Source organism: Triticum urartu, chromosome 4 (assembly GCF_003073215.2).
Source record: "Triticum urartu cultivar G1812 chromosome 4, Tu2.1, whole genome shotgun sequence".
Classification (NCBI taxonomy): domain Eukaryota; kingdom Viridiplantae; phylum Streptophyta; class Magnoliopsida; order Poales; family Poaceae; genus Triticum; species Triticum urartu.
The window spans coordinates 550,685,526-550,704,985 of record NC_053025.1 but is presented as its reverse complement, the minus strand read 5'-3'; positions in this window follow the sequence as shown (position 1 = coordinate 550,704,985).

Here is a 19,460-nt window from a genome sequence, read left to right as displayed (position 1 = left end):
ACCGGAGACGTGTCTCGGTCATGTCTACATAGTTCTCGAACCCGTAGGGTCCGCATGCTTAATGTTCGGTGACAATCGGTATTATGAGTTTATGTGTTTTGATGTACCGAAGGTAGTTCGGAGTCCCGAATATGATCACAGACATGACGAGGTGTCTCAAAATGGTCGAGACATAAAGATCGATATATTGGATGACTATATATGGACGCCGGAATGGTTCCGGGTGAGTTCGGGCATATACCGGAACACCGGGAGGTTACCGGAACCCCCCGGGAGGTATATGGGCCTTATTGGGCCATAGTGGGAGAGAAGAGAGGGAGGCCTATTAGGGGGCGCCCCCCCTCAAGACCAATCCGAATTGGGTGGGGGCCACCCCCCTTTCCTTCCCCCTCTCCCCCTTCCTTCCACTCCTAGTCCAACTAGGGAAAGTGGGAATCCTACTCCCGGTGGGAGTAGGACTCCCCATAGGGCACGCCATAGGAGGGCCGGCCCTCCTCCTCCTCCACTCCTTTATATACGGGGGAGGGGGCACCCCATAGACACACAAGTTGATCATTGGTCTTTTAGCCGTGTGTCGTGCCCCCTCCACCATAATTGATACGTCTCCAACGTATCTATAATTTTTGATTGCTCCATGCTATATTATCTACTGTTTTGGACATTATTGGGCTTTATTATCCACTTTTATATTATTTTTGGGACTAACCTATTAACCGAAGGCCCAGCCCAGAATTGCTGTTTTTTTGCCTGTTTTAGGGTTTCGAAGAAAAGGAATATCCAACGGAGTCCAAACGGAATGAAACCTTCGGGAACGTGATTTTCTACCGAATACAACTCAGGAGACTTGGAGCCTACGTCAAGGCATGTAACAGGAGGCCATGAGGTAGGGGGCGTGCCCTACCCCCCAGGCGCGCCCCCACCCTCGTGGGCCCCCTGTTGCTCCACCAACGTACTTCTTCCTCCTATATATATCCACGTACCCCCAAATGACACGGAGCCAAAAACCTAATTCCACCACCGCAACCTTCTGTATCCACGAGATCTCATCTTGGGGCCTATTCCGGAGCTCCGCCGTAGGGGGCATCGATCTTGGAGGGCTTCTACATCATCATCCAAGCCTCTTCGATGAAGTGTGAGTAGTTTACTTCAGACCTACGGGTCCATAGCTAGTAGCTAGATGGCTTCTACATCTGATAATTCGAAGAGACTTGCAAAGATAACCAATCATACATAAAATAATTCAGAGGAGATTCAAATATTGTTCATAGATAATCTTGATCATAAACCCATAATTCATCGGTCTCAACAAACACACCGCAAAAAGAAGATTACATCGAATAGATCTCCACAAGAGAGGGGGAGAACATTGTATTGAGATCCAAAAAGAGAGAAGAAGCCATCTAGCTAATAACTATGGACCCGAAGGTCTGAGGTAAACTACTCACACTTCATCAGAGAGGCTATGGTGTTGATGTAGAAGCCCTCCGTGATGGATGCTCCCTCCGGCGGAGCTCCGGAACAGGCCCCAAGATGGGATCTCGTGGATACAGAAAGTTGCAGCTGTGGAATTAGGGTTTTGGCTCCGTATCTGATCGTTTGGGGGTACGTAGATATATATAAGAGGAAGGAGTACGTCGATGGAGCAACAGGGGGCCCACGAGGGTGGAGGGCGCGCCTGGGGGGGTAGGCGCGCCCCCCTACCTCGTGGCCTCCTCCTTTGTTTCTTGACATAGGGTCCAAGTCTCCTGGATCATGTTTGGTGAGAAAATCACATTCCCGAAGGTTTCATTCCGTTTGATATTCCTTTTCTTCCAAACCCTAAAATAGGCAAAAAAAACAGCAATTCTGGTTTGGGCTTTCGGTTAATAGGTTAGTCCCAAAAATAATATAAAAGTGGATAATAAAGCCCAATAATGTCCAAAACAGTAGATAATATAGCATGGAGCAATCAAAAATTATAGATACGTTGGAGACGTATCAATCAACAATATGTCATTCACATATACTTATTAGAAATGTTGTAGTGCTCCCACTCACTTTCTTGTAAATACAGGCTTCACCGCAAGTCTGTATAAAACAATATGCTTTGATCACTTTATCAAAGCATATATTCCAACTCCGAGATGCTTGCACCAGTCCATAGATGGATCGCTGGAGCTTGCTCACTTTGTTAGCACCTTTAGGATCGACAAAACCTTCTGGTTCCATCATATACAACTCTTCTTTAAGAAATCCATTAAGGAATGTAGTTTTTGTCATCCATTTGCCAGATTTCATAAAATGCGGCAACTGCTAACATGATTCGGACAGACTTTTAAGCATCGATATGAGTGAGAAAATCTCATCGTAGTCAACACCTTGAACTTGTCAAAAACATTTTTGCGACAATTCAAGCTATGTAGATAGTAGCACTACTATCAGCGTCCGTCTTCCTCTTGAAGATCCATTTATTCTCAATGACTCACCGATCATCGGGAAAGTCAATCAAAGTCCATACTTTGTTCTCATACATGGATCCCATCTCAGATTTCATGGCCTTAAGCCATTTCGCGGAATCTGGGCTCATCATCGCTTCCTCATAGTTCATAGGTTCGTCATGGTCAAGCAACATGACCTCTAGAATAGGATTACCGCACCACTCTGGTGTGGATCTTAATCTGGTTGACCTACGAGGTTCGGTAGTAACTTGATCAGAAGTTTCATGTTCATTATCATTAGCTTCCTCACTTAATGGTGAAGGAATCACTGGAACTAATTTCTGTGATGAACTACTTTCCAATAAGGGAGCAGGTACAGTTACCTCATCAGGTTCTACTTTCCTCCCACTCACTTCTTTCGAGAGAAACTCCTTCTCTAGAAAGGATCCATTCATAGCAACGAATATCTTGCCTTCGGGTCTGTGATAGAAGGTGTACCCAACAGTTTCCTTTGGGTACCCTATGAAGATGCATTTCTCCGATTTGGGTTCGATCTTATCAGGTTGAAACTTTTTCACATAAGCATTGCAACCCAAAACTTTAAGAAACGACAGCTTTGGTTTCTTGCCAAACCATAGTTCATACGGTGTCATCTCAACGGATTTAGATGGTGCCCTATTTAACGTGAATGCAGCTGTCTCTAATGCATAAACCCAAAACGATAGTGGTAAATCGGTAAGAGACATCATGAATCGTACCATATCCAATAAAGTACGATTACAACATTCGGACACACCATTATGTTGTGGTGTTCCAGGTGGCGTGAGTTGCGAAACTGTTCCACATTGTTTCAAATGAAGATCAAACTTGTAACTCAAATATTCGCCTCCGCGATCAGATCGTAGAAACTTTATTTTCTTGTGATGATGATTTTCCACTTCACTCTAAAATTCTTTGAACTTTTCAAATGTTTCAGACTTATTGTTCATTAAGTAGATATACCCATATCTTCTCAAATCATCTGTGAAGGTCGAAAAATAACGATACCCGCCGCGAGCCTCAACACTTATCGGATTGCATACATCAGTATGTATTATTTCCAATAAGTCAGTTGCTTGCTCCATTGTTTTGGAGAATGGAGTTTTAGTCATCTTGCCCACGAGGCATGGTTGCAAGCATCAAATGATTCATAATCAAGTGATTCCAAAAGACCATCAGCATGGAGTTTCTTCATGCGCTTTACCCTAATATGAGCTAAACGGCAGTGCCACATATAAGTTGCACTATCATTATTAACTTTGCATCTTTTGGCTTCAATATTATGAATATGTGTATCACTACAATCGAGATTCAATAAACCATTCACCTTGGGTGTATGACCTCAGAAGGTTTTATTCATGTAAACAGAATAACAATTATTCTTTGACTTAAATGAATAACCGTATTGCAATAAACATGATCTAATCATATAATGCTCAACGCAAACACCAAATAACATTTATTTTAGGTTCAACGCTAATCCCGAAGGTAAAGGGAGTGTGCGATGGTGATCTTATCAACCTTGGAATCATTTCCAACACACATCGTCACCTCGTCCTCAACTAGTCTTTGTTTATTTTTGCAACTCCCATTTCGAGTTACTACTCTTAGCAACTGAACTAGTATCAAATACCGAGGGGTTTGCTATAAACACTAGTAAAGTACACATCAATAAGATGTATATCAAATATACCTTTGTTCACTTTGCCATCCTTCTTATCCGCCAAGTATTTGGGGTAATTCCGCTTCCAGTGACCATTCGCTTTGCAGTAGAAGCACTCAGTTTCAGGCTTAGGTCTAGCTTTGGGCTTCTTCACGGGAGTGGCAACTTGCTTGCCATTCTTCTTGAAGTTCCCTTTCTTTCGCTTGCCCTTTTACTTGAAACTAGTGGTCTTATCAACCATCAACACTTGATGCTTTTTATTGATTTCTACCTTCTTCAATTTCAGCATCGCGAAGAGCTTGGGAATTACTTTCGTCATCCCTTGCATATTATAGTTCATCACTAAGTTCAAGTAACTTGGTGATAGTGACTAGATAACTTTGTTAAATACTATCTTATCTGGAAGATTAACTCCCACTTGATTCAAGCAATTGTAGTACCCAGACAATCTGAGCACATGCTCACTGGTTGAGCTATTCTCCTCCATCTTGTAGGGAAAGTACTGTCAGAGGTCTCATACCTCTCGACTTGGGCATGAGTCTGAAATACCAATTTCAGCTCTTGGAACATCTTATATGCTCTGTGGCTTTCAAAACATTTTTGAAGTCTCGGTTCTAAGCCGTAAAGCATGGTGCACTAAACTATCAAGTAGTCATCATACCGAGCTTGCCAAACATTCATAACATCTGCATCTGCTCCTAGAAAAAGTCGGTCACCTAGTGGTGCATCAAGGACATAATTCTTCTGTGCAGCAATGAGGATAATCCTTAGATCACGGAGCTAGTACGCATCATTGTTAATAACATCTTTCAACATAGTTTTCTCTAGGAACATATCATAAATAAAACGGGGAAGCTATACGTGAGCAATTGATCTGCAACATAGATATGCAAATACTATCAGGACTAAGTTCCTGATAAATTGAAGTTCAATTAATCATATTACTTAAGAACTCCCACTTAGATAGACATCCCTCTAGTCATCTAAATGATCACGTGATCCATATCAACTAAACCATGTCCGATCATCACGTGATATGGAGAGGTTTTCAATGGTGAACATCACTATGTTGATCATATCTACTATATGATTCACGCTCGACCTTTCGGTCTCAGTGTTCCGAGGCCATATCTGCATATGCTAGGCTCGTCAAGTTTAACCCGAGTATTCCGCGTGTGCAAAACTGGCTTGCACCCATTGTATGTGAACGTAGAGCTTATCACACCCGATCATCACGTGGTGTCTCGGCACGACGAACTTTCGCAACGGTGCATACTCAGGGAGAACACTTATACCTTGAAATTTAGTGAGGGGTCATCTTATAATGATACCGTCGTACTAAGAAAAATAGGATGCATAAAAGATAAACATCACATGCAATCAAAATATGTGACATGATATGGCCATCATCATCTTGTGTCTTTGATCTCCATCTCCAAAGTACCGTCATGATCTCTATCGTCACCGGCATGACACAATGATGTCCATCATCTTGATCTTTATCAACGTGTCGTCACATGGTTATCTCGCCAACTATTGATATGGCATAGCGATAAATTAAAGCAATTATATGGCGCTTGCATCTTATGCAATAAAGAGACAACCATAAGGCTCCTGCCACTTGCCGATAACTTTAACAAAACATGATCATATTATACAACAATTTATATCTCATCATGTCTTGACCATATCACATCACAAAATGCCCTGCAAAAACAAGTTAGACGTCCTCTACTTTGTTGTTGCAAATTTTACGTGGCTGCTACGGGCTTAGCAAGAACCGTTCTTATCTACGCATCAAAAACCACAACACAGTATAGTGATTGCTTTTTGATCTTCAGAAAGAACCCTGTTCATTGAATCCAATTCAACTAAAGTTGGAGAAACAGATACCCACTAGCCACCTGTGTGCGAAGCACGTCGGTAGAACCAGTCTTGCATAAGCGTACGTGTAATGTCGGTCTGAGCCGCTTCATCCAACAATACCGTTGTATCAAGAATCAACTAGTGATGGCAAGCAATATGTAAATACCCACGCCCACAACTCCTTTGTGTTCTACTCGTGCATATAACATCTATGCATAAACCTGGCTCGGATGCCACTATTGGGGAACGCAGTAGTTTCAAAGAAATTCCTACGCACACACAAGATCATGGTGATGCATAGCAACGAGAGGGGAGAGTGTGGTCTATGTACCCTCGTAGACCGTAACCAGAAGCGTTATGACAACGCGGTTGATGTAGTCATACGTCTTCACGATCGACCGATCCTAGTACCGAAGTTATGGCACCTCCGCGATCTGCACACGTTCGGCTCAGTGACGTCTCATGAACTCACGATCCAGAAGAGTGTCGAGGGAGAGCTTTGTCAGCATGACGGCGTAATGACGGTGAGGATGATGCTACCGGAACAGGGCTTCGCCTAAGCACTACTACGACATGACCGAGGTGGATTATGGTGGAGGGGGCACTGCACACGGCTGGAAACAATAAACTTGTGTGTTCTAGGGTGCCCCTGCCCCCGTATATAAAGGAGCAAAGGGGGAGGCTGGCCGGCCCTTGGGGCGCGCTAGGAGATGAGGAGTCCTCCTCCTAGTAGGAGTAGGACTCCCCTTTCCTACTCCTACTAGGAGGGGAAAGGAAGGAGGAGAGGGAGAAGGAAAGGGGGGCGCCGCCCCCCTTCCCAAGTCCAATTCGGACTAGAGGGGAGGGGCGCGCAGCCTGCCCTAGCCGGCCCTCTCTCTCCACTAAGGCCCATGTGGCCCATTAGTTCTCCCGGGGGGATTCCGGTACTCCGATTTTCTCCGAAATTACCCGGAACAATTCCGGTGTCCGAATATAGTCGTCCAATATATCAATCTTTATGTCTCTACCATTTCGAGACTCCTCGTCATGTCCGTGATCACATCCGGGACTCCGAACTACCTTCGGTACATCAAAACACATAAACTCATAATACCGATCATCGCTGAACGTTAAGCGTGCAGACCCTATGGGTTCGAGAACTATGTAGACATGACCGAGACACGTCTCCGATCAATAACCAATAGCGGAACCTGGATGTTCATATTGGCTCCCACATATTCTACGAAGATCTTTATCGGTCAAACCGCATAACGATATACGTTGTTCCCTTTGTCATCGGTATGTTACTTGCCTGAGATTCGATCGTCGGTATCTCAATACCTAGTTCAATCTCGTTACCGGCAAGTCTCTTTACTCGTTCCATAATGCATCATCCCGCAACTAACTCATTAGTCACATTGCTTGCAAGGCTTATATTGATGTGCATTACCGAGAGGGCCCAGAGATACCTCTCCGATAGACGGAGTGACAAATCCTAATCTCGATCTATGCCAACTCAACAAACACCATTGGAGACACCTGTAGAGCATCTTTATAATCACCTAGTTACGTTGTGACGTTTGATAGCACGCAAGGTGTTCCTCCGGTATTCGGGAGTTGCATAATCTCATAGTCAGAGGAACATGTATAAGTCATGAAGAAAGCAGTAGCAATAAAACTGAACGATCATTATGCTAAGCTAACGGATGGGTCTTGTCCATCACATCATTCTCTAATATTGTGATCCCGTTCATAAAATGGCAACACATGTCCATGGCTAGGAAACTTAACCATCTTTGATTAACGAGCTAGTCAAGTAGAGGCATACTAGGGACACTCTGTTTGTCTATGTATTCACACGTGTACTAAGTTTCCGGTTAATACAATTCTAGCATGAATAATAAACATTTATCATGATATAAGGAACTATTAATAACAACTTTATTGTTGCCTCTAGGGAATATTTCCTTTAAATTCCTCCATCATCTTCATCTCTAGAAACGAGACAACTCATTTGGCTTTCACTTGGTCATCAATGGCAGCTTCACCTCCACCATCATAGTAAGATCCTCCTTGTATGCTCTAACACCGTAATTCCTCTTTGCTGCCTTTGCATTTTTTGTTCATAATAAGGGCGACCATTAGAAGTGGATGGGTTCTCTGTGAAGCCTTCATCATCAATGAATGTGATAAGTCTTGTCATCTTCGATGTTTTTCTTTGTTCCTCATCCATTTCTCATTTCCCACAAGACTCTTCTAACTATGATGAAAAGAAGATCCCTTGCCACCTCACCTCTTGTTCCTTTATTGATAATAAGCTTGGATGACCTGTTCGTACTCTATAATGGGCACTCCACTTGGTGGTGCTAGGTTGACTTGCTCAACACAGCTCGACCATCGGCTGCATTGTTCTTAAAGCACACTCCAACGATGTTTGGGAGAATCAATTGTGTGGTTGAAGAGAACAAGGGCATGCATGACTATTGTAGTACTCATTGATCCTTATCTGAAATTTGTCCTCGAATTGATTGGTCTCGACCGTTGCATCAAGAGAGATGTACATCCATGTGTGACAAGAAGCCAAATCTTCCTAGGACCGATAATTGCATGAACTTTGATCCCTCTTTTTCATTGTTTGGGTCTTCGCCTCCTCAACGTCTTCATCCTCCTCCTCCTCCATGACTGCATTCTAATCACTTCTCATTTCTTGGCTATAGGGCATGGACATGGCAATGTCGTTGAGGTCAAGAGTGTGAGTTGCATTCAATTGTGAAATGAAATCGCCAATGTAATCGAGCCCCATTGTCTCACTATAAAAGAAAAGAAAAACCTAGTGATTAGCATCATATCATTCAACCAAGCAACTGAAAATCAAAAACAAAAAAATATTTTTTTACCTCACTGGCATTGCCTCGAGCATGTCGGAAACAGTTTGGATTATGTTTGAATCTGGCTCTTGTTCTGCCGATGGAGGTGGAGGCAGCGTGGCTACGTGCATCCGTTATATAGGCTTTGGTTCAGCATGATATGGGTTTAGTTGATTGCATACACTGGCAAGGAAAGTTGAACCCCCAAAATAGGAGCGCTTATGTGGTAAGATAATGAGAAATGATTATTTTTCGCCAGCTAATAGAGCACATACATCGACCAAGTGCAGAGTCGTTAACTCGGCTATTATCGAGAGGTCCCTATTCATCACCCTCGTGACAGCCACCCATGTGCCCCCGATGCAGACTCATCCACTCGACATGCCACCCACCATCGTATTCCTCCCTCGCACGAACACGAGGAGCACTCTGCTTCGCTCACTCCACCATTGCAACCCTCTCTGCTCCCTTGTGTGCTTTGTCCATGTATTTCCCTCCTCGGCTCCCTCTGGATTACCTTCGATCTGATTTCAGATTTTAGATGGCGCTTTTTTCCCTAGAGACCCTAGGTTTTAATGTATTATAGAAACCACGTGAAGTGATGCTTAGCAAGAAGAATTATACAAGAAATTGTTATCTGTTGAGTCCCTTTAGTGATACGGTAATGGATAGCAGAAAGGTTCCCAGCCTCTTTCCCCAAGGTGTGACCCTGAGTTATCAAACCCACGAGAGGACGTGCACTCATGACAAAGGTTTCTACCAAGCTTTTGCAAGAGCTTAATTCCATTTTAGACTAGATCATAATCAAAGTTTCTACCAAAAACACTTATAATAAAAACATGCATGGGTATGAGGACTTTATTCTTACAACCATATGTTTCTGATAGGGGTTATTGTGATCTTAATTTGTGCTCTCACAAACACCCGTTAAGATGCGCTTGCAGCGACTTGAAGTGGGGATGCATCCAAATTACATCTTGATTGGAACACACCCTATATCAAGAGTCAGTTGTTCAACTATAGGCCCTATCCATTGCACTGGGTAACCTTGGTAATTAAGATAAATAAGAAAAAAGCAATGGGCGTTTAAGGACCACATCTCATGTATCCCCTAGGGATTGGCTTCATGCTAGCGTACTAAAACTTTATGTCACTAGTGTTCAGAATAGCGCTCCACTTCCTCCCTGCACTCCTAACCTCCTCGTGGCTTGAACTCTATGATCCTTAGTACCTACCGGGTCAAAGAATGCGACAGATACAAGAGACAACTATGATGCAGTTTTATTTCACACATACATGACGTTCATTCAAAGTCATTCCATTAATTCCTCATACAAACACATCTGGTTGCATGGCTATGCCCAACCCATTGCCTTACCGAATTACTCACACATGGTGATTGGATTGCATGAAGAAATCATTGAAGAATATCGAGATGAAGACTTTATTGATAATATGCCTTACAATGGTTGTCGGATGTGATACACGATTACAAGTATGGTAACTTGGAGGTGGATTTTTGCGGTGGTGAATATGGTGGTGGATATGGACATGAGATGGGAAATGATAATGGCTAGGGTTTGTGAATGGCTTTTGGTGCGAAGATGGAGGTTTCTTGCGATGCTCCTTCACGAATCTAGTACAGGGGCTTTATAAGAGTTGGAGGGTTGGATAACATGGTGTTGTAGGCACTTGGTACGAGCGCTAGTATGAGTGCACACGCTCATACCAGACGTTGTGTTGTGCTCTGTTTCTCCTGGCGCGCCTCCCAATTGATCTCTTCTTTGTCCATTTTGCTTCTTTCCATATAAGTGATGATATTTATCCATGTCTGGCTCTTGTGGAAACAAAAAAAACAAGTAATTCACAATCTCTTTCCTTCATTAGTCATTTCTTGCAACATCGGAGGGAATATCTTAGATTTTATAAGATAAAATAATTTTAAACAACGGGGTGATGAGCGTAAAAAATACACTCATCATTGTCTAAAAGAGCTCAAGTTTCCCGGATCAAATCTCTTAGGTGATTAAGAGGCAATAATAATAAAATATGCTAGGGATACACCTGGAGTCATGTACTTGCTCTCGGGATCCAATCTAGATAGTCAACATGGCATTGGTAAACGTTGTTACATATATCTTGTCAACGCATTGTTCCGGGAGATGCATCCAAATAACCCCACAAACAACCACCACCGATTCTATCGTCCAACCAAGGCCCTTCCGACACACGGTTTTACCTCAGTTATTAAGGAATAACTATACCAACACATTGGGTGTTTAATGAATACACCTTATCTTACCCCACACAGTAGCTTTCAGCTACTTTACTAATCTTGATGTCACCGATGTTTGACTGAGCCTTCAACTCTTCTCTGCCCTTAAACTCTTCCTATTCGATCTTTGGTATCTTGGGTACCTACAAGCCCTAGGATCAAGGTAGCAACAAGAGACAAAACCACTATGCATCACATTGAAATAACATTAACTCAAAGTAGATATGGTTATCGAGGACCGGAGGGTGACTATGATAAAGAGGCCTTTCTACCAAAATTGGCATAATCGCGATCGGGGCGATATGGTGACTCTACTAGAGTTTCTCTCGCTACGTGATCAAGCTTGATGCAGATTCGGTTGATTTTGAGGAACTTTTTAAGTGTGAAAACATAGGGTGAAAATTATAAACACCACTAATTTGTAGAATGATTAGCTTCAAACTCCATATAGCATCCAAACATAGATATTGAGATTGTAATCCTTTAGAATCAAACTCAAATCTATTATACTAGACTTGGAATCTACTTGAATAAACCAAATTCAATGTTTTTAAGACATAAAACTATAATTAAAATCTAGCCATTGAAAGCATGTGGCGGTGGCGGGGCCTACTGATGAAGACATGTACCTAGGGTAGGGACACGGGCCTGACCCAAGAGTCCTACTCTAGGACACCCCTGGGAGAAATCACCTTTCAATCGACTTGAAGGCGTCCCACTCGACGGGCTCAAGACACTCGACCAAGAAGCTATCACTCGACCAAGAAGCTATCAATCGACCGCCAGGAGATCAGCAGTCGCTCTGTAGGCAAACGGTCAGCCGTTAAGTAGTCTTCATGGTCATTATAGCACTTTATTAGAGGCGTTACCAGTAACGCCCAATCTTAAATGTACTTTAAACCCTGCATTACTGAGGGCAGGAGGGGGCCGGCGAACTCTATATAAGCCACCCCCCTCCTCAGTAGGAAGGGTTCGCACCCCTGTAACCTATACACGCATAATTCAGTCGACCGCCTCCGGGCCCCGAGACGTAGGGCTATTACTTCCTCCGAGAAGGGCCTGAACTCGTAAACCTCGCGTGTAACAACTTCCCCATAGCTAGGATCTCACCTCTCCATACTCACCCCCCTACATCAGTGTCAGAGTTAGAACCACGACAGTTGGCGCCCACCGTGGGGCAAGAATCTTAGCGCTTAGTTGGAGAAGTTGTGATTTTTCTCGATCCCTTTGATCATGTTTTCTTGCGGAGTTTTGGTGGAGGGCCGCGAGATCCGTCTCGGCGCGTTCACCTTCATCGTCGACGACTCTGCCTGGCTTCAGGAGGCGCCGCTCGACATCGACGCGCTCCCCGCCCGCGGTGCGACACATTTCCGCGCATGCATTCACGGCGTCCTCCTGCGGCAACCGTCGACCCAATATGGGTCGGCCATCGTATCGTCTCCCTGCCCTGTCTCCCACCAGCGCAAGCGCTCCGGTCGGTCAAGACTTCAGCGGTGGGTGAGGCACACCGTGGCCCGCCAATCGGCAGCCCCGCAAGTCGCGGCCATCGAGCCCGTCGAATCCCTCTACGGCCTGTTCGATCTGTCGACTGGCTCCGTGGAGACCGCATCCGAGTGCGACAGCAGCGATCCAGCGGCTGAGGTTCTGGCGATCGATGGGACACACAGTCCCCCTGGTTTCCCTCGCACTGACGGAGGGGCGGGTGGGGGCGATCCGTCGCATCCCCACGACGAATATCTCCCCGAACCTCTCACGTCATTGCAGCGAGAGGAGCCTCGCCGCTGGAACATGGACACGCTCCGCACTCCTATCGTCGGAGAGACCCCCGAGGCCCGGGCCTTGGAGGACGCGCGTTTGGCCAACTTGGCCGAGCGCACTCGACTGGAGAATCTCCAGCGAGCGCTCGACGAGCAAGCGCGTCAGCGGGCTCCCGAGTCTAGTCGACGCCCGCTCTTCCCGCCGACGCAGGTATATCGAACCCCAGTTTAGAATCTGGCCGCCGCGGCCCGTATAGCAGAATCGATTCAGCCCTCCCAGTCGGAGGCTGGCAGGGGCTTGATACAGATCAGAGCATTGCTCCGGGCGGCGGGAGACCAGAATTCCGCTGTCTCTCAGTCGCGGAATAGGATCCATAGTCGGCCTGTCGTAACAGATACAGTCGAGTCAGCTCACAGCCCGAGATCGCCCCCGAGGCGTGAGGGACGTGGTGGCCAGCATGATCAGTACAGGAGGAATGAGCAGTATGATCACCGATTCGACCGTGATGATCGACGTCGAGTGCCAACCCCTCCCCCGAGGAGTGGGTCATATGCGCCTCGGCGGCAAGATGACAGACGCCCTCATAGCGTTGGGCAGAGGATTCCAGTCGACCCCAGAGACCCAGGCTTTGATGCGAGATCCATCCTCGTTCAAGGTTTGGTTAACAGGAACAGAGCTCACTAAGAAGGCCACAACAGAGATGCTCCTGCCAGCAGCAGAGTACGCGCTTCAGGGCCAGAGTGTTTCAGTCGAGCCATCAGAGCCGCAGTGATACCTCCCAATTTCAGGTTGGCGACTGGAATCGGCAAGTTCACCGGTGAATCTAAGCCTGACACCTGGCTCAAAGATTACCGAGTGGCTGTACAGATTGGCGGTGGCAATGACGAGGTGGCCATGAAGCATTTGCCTCTCATGTTAGAGGGCTCGGCCAGAGCATGGCTAAATCAGTTGGCACCCAGCAGCATTTACACTTGGGAGGACCTCTCCCGAGTGTTTATCACAACCTTTGAAGGAACATGCAAGCGACCCGCAGGCCTAACCGAGCTGCGGTCTTGCGTGCAGAAGCCGAATGAAACTCTGAGGGAATACATCCAGAGGTGGATCACACTGCATCACTCAGTTAAGAACGTGTCGGACCATCAAGCGGTTTGTGCCTTCAAGGAAGGTGTTAAATACAGAGAGTTGAATCTGAAGTTTGGTCGAACTGGAGAGATGTCTCTAAATCGGATGATGGAGATTGCCACCAAGTATGCTAACGGAGAAGACGAAGATCGACTCCGGAGTGGCAAGCAGAAAGCAGTCGCCCAGGAAACTGGAGGCAATTCCAGTCGGAAGCAGAAGCGGAAGGCCGAGCCGGCCGCTCCTGGGGAGGCCCTGGCCGTAGCCCAGGGAAGCTTCAAGGGAAAACCCAAGGGCACCTGGAAGCCCAATAAAGTCAAGGATCAAGATGGAAACGATGTTTTGGATCTGCCATGTCACATCCACACCAAGAAGGATGAAGAGGGTAATTTCATTTACCCAAAGCATACCACTCGACAGTGCCGCCTCCTGATCCAGCAGTTCCAAGGAAAACAGTCCAAGGACAAGGAAAAAGAGTCGGACAGAATCGAGGATAAGGAAGACAGTGACGATGGATACCCCCAAGTCAATTCCACCCTGATGATTTTTGCCGATGTCGAAAGCAAAAGTCGACTGAAAGTCATTAACCGAGAGGTGAACATGGTTGCCCCGGCAACGCCCAGTTACCTGAAGTGGTCCCAGACCGCCATCACATTCGACCAGTCTGATCACCCGACGCACATTGCCACCCCTGGGAGGAAAGCTTTGGTGGTCGACCCAATTGTTGAAGGCACTCGACTGACTAAAGTCCTGATGGATGGAGGCAGTCGCCTGAACATACTATATGCTGAAACATTGAAAGGAATGGGCATTCCGATGTCCAGACTCAGCACCAGTAACATGAGTTTCCATGGAGTCATTCCTGGGAAGAAAGCCCAATCACTCGGCCAGATCGCTCTTGATGTGGTTTTCGGCGATTCAAAGAATTACCGCAAGGAAAAATTGACATTCGAGGTCGTGGACTTCCAAAGTGCTTATCACGCCATTTTGGGCACGCCAGCTTACGCACGCTTCATGGCCCAGCCATGTTACGTGTACCTCAAACTGAAGATGCCTGGCCCCAAAGGTGTGATCACTATCACAGGCAATCGGAAGAAGGCGGAAGAGTGCTTTCAGAAGGGCTCAAAGATTGCAGATGCTCAGATGGCAGTGGTCGATCTGCAAGAGTACCAAAAGACTGCCGACCCAAGCGAGTTGCTACGAGCCAAGAAGCCTGCTTCAGAATCAGCTTTTCAGTCGTCCGGTGAAACAAAAATAGTCAACGTTCACCCGACCGACCCCGATGCTGCCCCGACTCACATCTCAACGACGCTTGATTCCAAATAGGAGGAAGCGCTCATCCAGCTCCTCCGTGAGAACTGGGACATCTTTGCATGGAAACCCTCCGACATGCCTAGAGTTCCCAGGGGGCTGGCTGAGCACCGTCTACGGGTCGACCCGAAATTCAAGCCTGTGAAGGAACATCTTCGGCGGTCCGCCATCCAGAAGAAGCAAGCCATTGGCGAGGAGGTGGCTCGGCTCTTAGCAGCAGAGTTCATCCGAGAAATTTACCACTCCGAGTGGCTCGCCAATGTCGTCATGGTCCCCAAGAAGGACAAGTCACTTCGCATGTGCATTGATTTCAAACATATCAATCGGGCCTGCCCGAAAGATCATTTTCCTCTCCCTCGCATCGACCAAATAGTCGACTCGACTGCGGGGTGCGAGAGATTGTCTTTCCTAGATGCTTATTCCGGATACCATCAGATCCGTCTGTATGGACCCGATGAAATCAAAACAGCTTTCATCACCCCATTCGGATGTTTCTGTTATGTCACTATGCCGTTCGGCCTCAAAAACGCCGGAGCCACGTTCATGAGAATGATTCAGAAGTGTTTACTCACTCAAATCAGTCGGAATGTGGAGGCATACATGGATGATATTGTGGTCAAGTCACGCAAAGGTTCCGACCTGCGAGCTGACCTTGCCAAAACTTTTGCCAACCTCAGGAGGTATGATATCAAGCTCAATCCATCAAAATGCACATTCGGAGTTCCAGGCGGAAAGTTACTCGGTTTTCTCATTTCCGAACGAGGGATCGACGCCAATCCTGAGAAAATTGGCACCATACTCCGGATGAAGCGTCCTGTGCGCGTGCACGATGTCCAAAAGCTTACAGGTTGCTTGGCCGCTTTGAGTCGATTCATTTCTCGCCTCGGTGAAAAGGCATTGCCTCTCTACCGACTGATGAAGAAGTCTGACAAGTTCGAGTGGACTCCAGAAGCTGACGCAGCATTTGCAGAACTCAAAGCTCTGCTCTCCACCCAGCCGGTGCTTGCTGCCCCAATCAGCAAAGAGCCTCTGCTGCTGTACATTGCGGCCACAGGACAAGTTGTCAGTACAGTACTCACGGTCAAGCGGGAAGAAGAAGGAAAGGCCTTCAGAGTTCAGCGCCCAGTCTATTATCTGTCTGAAGTTTTGACTCCTTCAAAACAAAGATACCCTCACTACCAGAAGCTTGTATATGGGATTTACATGACCACGAAGAAGGTTGCACATTACTTCTCTGACCACTCCATTACAGTCGTCAGCGACGCCCCACTGTCAGAGATACTGCATAACAGAGATGCAACTGGTCGAGTGGCCAAGTGGGCGATTGAACTCCTTCCCTTAGATATCAGGTTTGAAGCAAAGAAGGCTATTAAGTCCCAAGCGATCGCAGATTTCGTCGCCGAGTGGATTGAACAGCAGCTTCCGACTCAAGTTCACTCGGAGCACTGGACCATGTTCTTCGATGGATCTAAGATGCTGAATGGTTCCGGTGCTGGGGTAGTTCTATTCTCCCCCCGAGGAGATAAGCTCAGATATGTTCTCCAGATTCACTTGGATTCCTCCAACAATGAAGCAGAGTATGAAGCACTTTTGTATGGGTTGCGCATGGCCATTTCACTCGGTGTCCGTCGCCTCATGGTCTATGGCGACTCAGATTTGGTGGTTAATCAGGTGATGAAGGAGTGGGACGTCAGAAGTCTAGCTATGACTGGTTATTGCAATGCAGTGAGAAAGCTAGAAAAGAAATTCGAGGGGTTAGAGCTTCATCACATCCCCCGACTCAAAAATCAAGCAGCCGATGATCTGGCAAAGATAGGCTCCAAGAGAGAAGCCATTCCCAGCAATGTGTTTTTGGAGCACATCCGCTCGCCGTCAGTCCAGGAGGATCCTTTCACAGAAGAAGCCCCACAACCTAAAAGTGCCACAGATCCGACTGAAGTCGAAGTTCCTGCCGTGGTCGACCTGATCATGGAAGTCTTGGCCATTACTCCCGACTGGACGATACCATACATCGCATATATCCTAAGGAAAGAGCTCCCAGAGGACGAGGAAGAGGCTCGACGGATCGTCCGCCGATCGAAGGCCTTCACGGTCATAAAGGGGCAGTTGTACAGAGAAAGCGCGACTGGAATCGGTCAGAAGTGCATAACTCCGGAAGAAGGTCAGATGATTCTTGATGAGATCCATTCGGGGACCTGCGGTCACCATGCGTCCTCCCGGACCATTGTGGCCAAAGCATACCGAGCGGGATTTTACTGGCCAAGAGCGAATGAGATGGCAAAGGAGATAGTTGACAAGTGTGAGGGGTGTCAGTTCTACTCCAACATGTCCCACAAACCCGCATCAGCCCTGAAGACCATTCCACTCGTCTAGCCCTTCGCTGTCTGGGGACTGGATATGGTCGGCCCTCTGAGAACAGGCAGGAGCGGATTCACCCATGTGCTTGTGGCAGTCGACAAGTTTACCAAGTGGATTGAAGCTAAACCCATCAAGAACCTCGATGCTAGCACTGCTATTAGTTTCGTCAGAGGACTAACGTTCAGATATGGAGTCCCTCACAGCATCATCACTGACAATAGGTCAAACTTCGATTCAGACCAGTTCAGAGCCTTTTGCGCCTCTCAAGGCACTCGTGTCGACTATGCGTCAGTCGCCCACCTCCAGTCGAATGGACAAGCTGAAAGGGCAAATGGTCTGATCCTCAAAGGACTAAAGCCTCGGCTAATGCATGATCTCAAGCACGCAACAGGTGCCTGGGTCGACGAGCTCCCGTCAGTTTTGTGGGGATTAAGGACCACCCCTAACCGGTCGACTGGAAGAACCCCATTCTTTCTTGTTTACGGAGCCGAAGCCGTTCTGCCAAGTGATCTCCTTCACAACGCTCCCCGAGTCGAGCTTTACACCGAAGACGAAGCAGAACAGGCTCGGCAAGACGCAGTAGACCTCCTGGAAGAAGAAAGAGAGATGGCCATGATTAGATCGACCATTTATCAGCAAGACTTGCGTCGATTCCATGCCCGACATGTGAAGAGTCGAGCCTTCCAAGAAGGAGATTTGGTCCTCTGAGTGGATCAACAGAAACCTCACAAGCTTGCTCCTACTTGGGAAGGCCCCTTCATCATCACCAGAGTCCTCCACAATGGAGCGTATCACCTCTACAATGTTGATCGCCAGATCGACGAGCCGCGAGCTTGGAATGCGGAACTACTCCGCCCCTTTTACACTTAAGTTCCTTCCCATAAAGATGTAATAAGAGAAACTTCCGCAGTCCATTTTTATCAAAGTCAAGAGTGTTCCAATGATTGCTATCACTTCTGTTTACATACGAGAACCCCCAGTGGGCGACTTAGCCGCGAACCCGTTTCGCCTAAGTTTAAAAAATCCTACCGAGTGGAGAGCAAACCTCCCACTCGGGGGCTTAGCTGCAGTTCAGCACTCGCCTAAGCTCTCCTACGAAGAGACTTAGCTGCGGTCAGCACTCGCCTAAGTTTAAAAAATCCTGCCGAGTGGAGAGCAAACCTCCCACTCGGGGGCTTAGCTGCAGTCCAGCACTCGCCTAAGCTCTCCTACGAAGAGACTTAGCTGCGGTCAGCACTCGTCTAAGTTTGAAAAATCCTACCTAGTGGAGAGCAAACCTCCCACTCGGGGGCTTAGCTGCAGTCCAGTACTCGCCTAAGCTCTCCTACGAAGAGACTTAGCTGCGGTCAGCACTCGCCTAAGTTTAAAAAATCCTACCGAGTGGAGAGCAAACCTCCCACTCGGGGGCTTAGCTGTAGTCCAGCACTCGCCTAAGCTCTCCTACGAAGAGACTTAGCTGCGGTCAGCACTCGCCTAAGTTTTAAAAATCCTACCGAGTGGAAAGCAAACCTCCCACTCGGGGGCTTAGCTGCAGTCCAGCACTCGCCTAAGCTCTCCTACGAAGAGACTTAGCTGCGGTCAGCACTCGCCTAAGTTTAAAAAATCCTACCGAGTGGAGAGCAAACCTCCCACTCGGGGGCTTAGCTGTAGTCCAGCACTCGCCTAAGCTCTCCTACGAAGAGACTTAGCTGCGGTCAGCACTCGCCTAAGTTTTAAAAATCCTACCGAGTGGAAAGCAAACCTCCCACTCGGGGGCTTAGCTGCAGTCCAGCACTCGCCTAAGCTCTCCTACGAAGAGACTTAGCTGC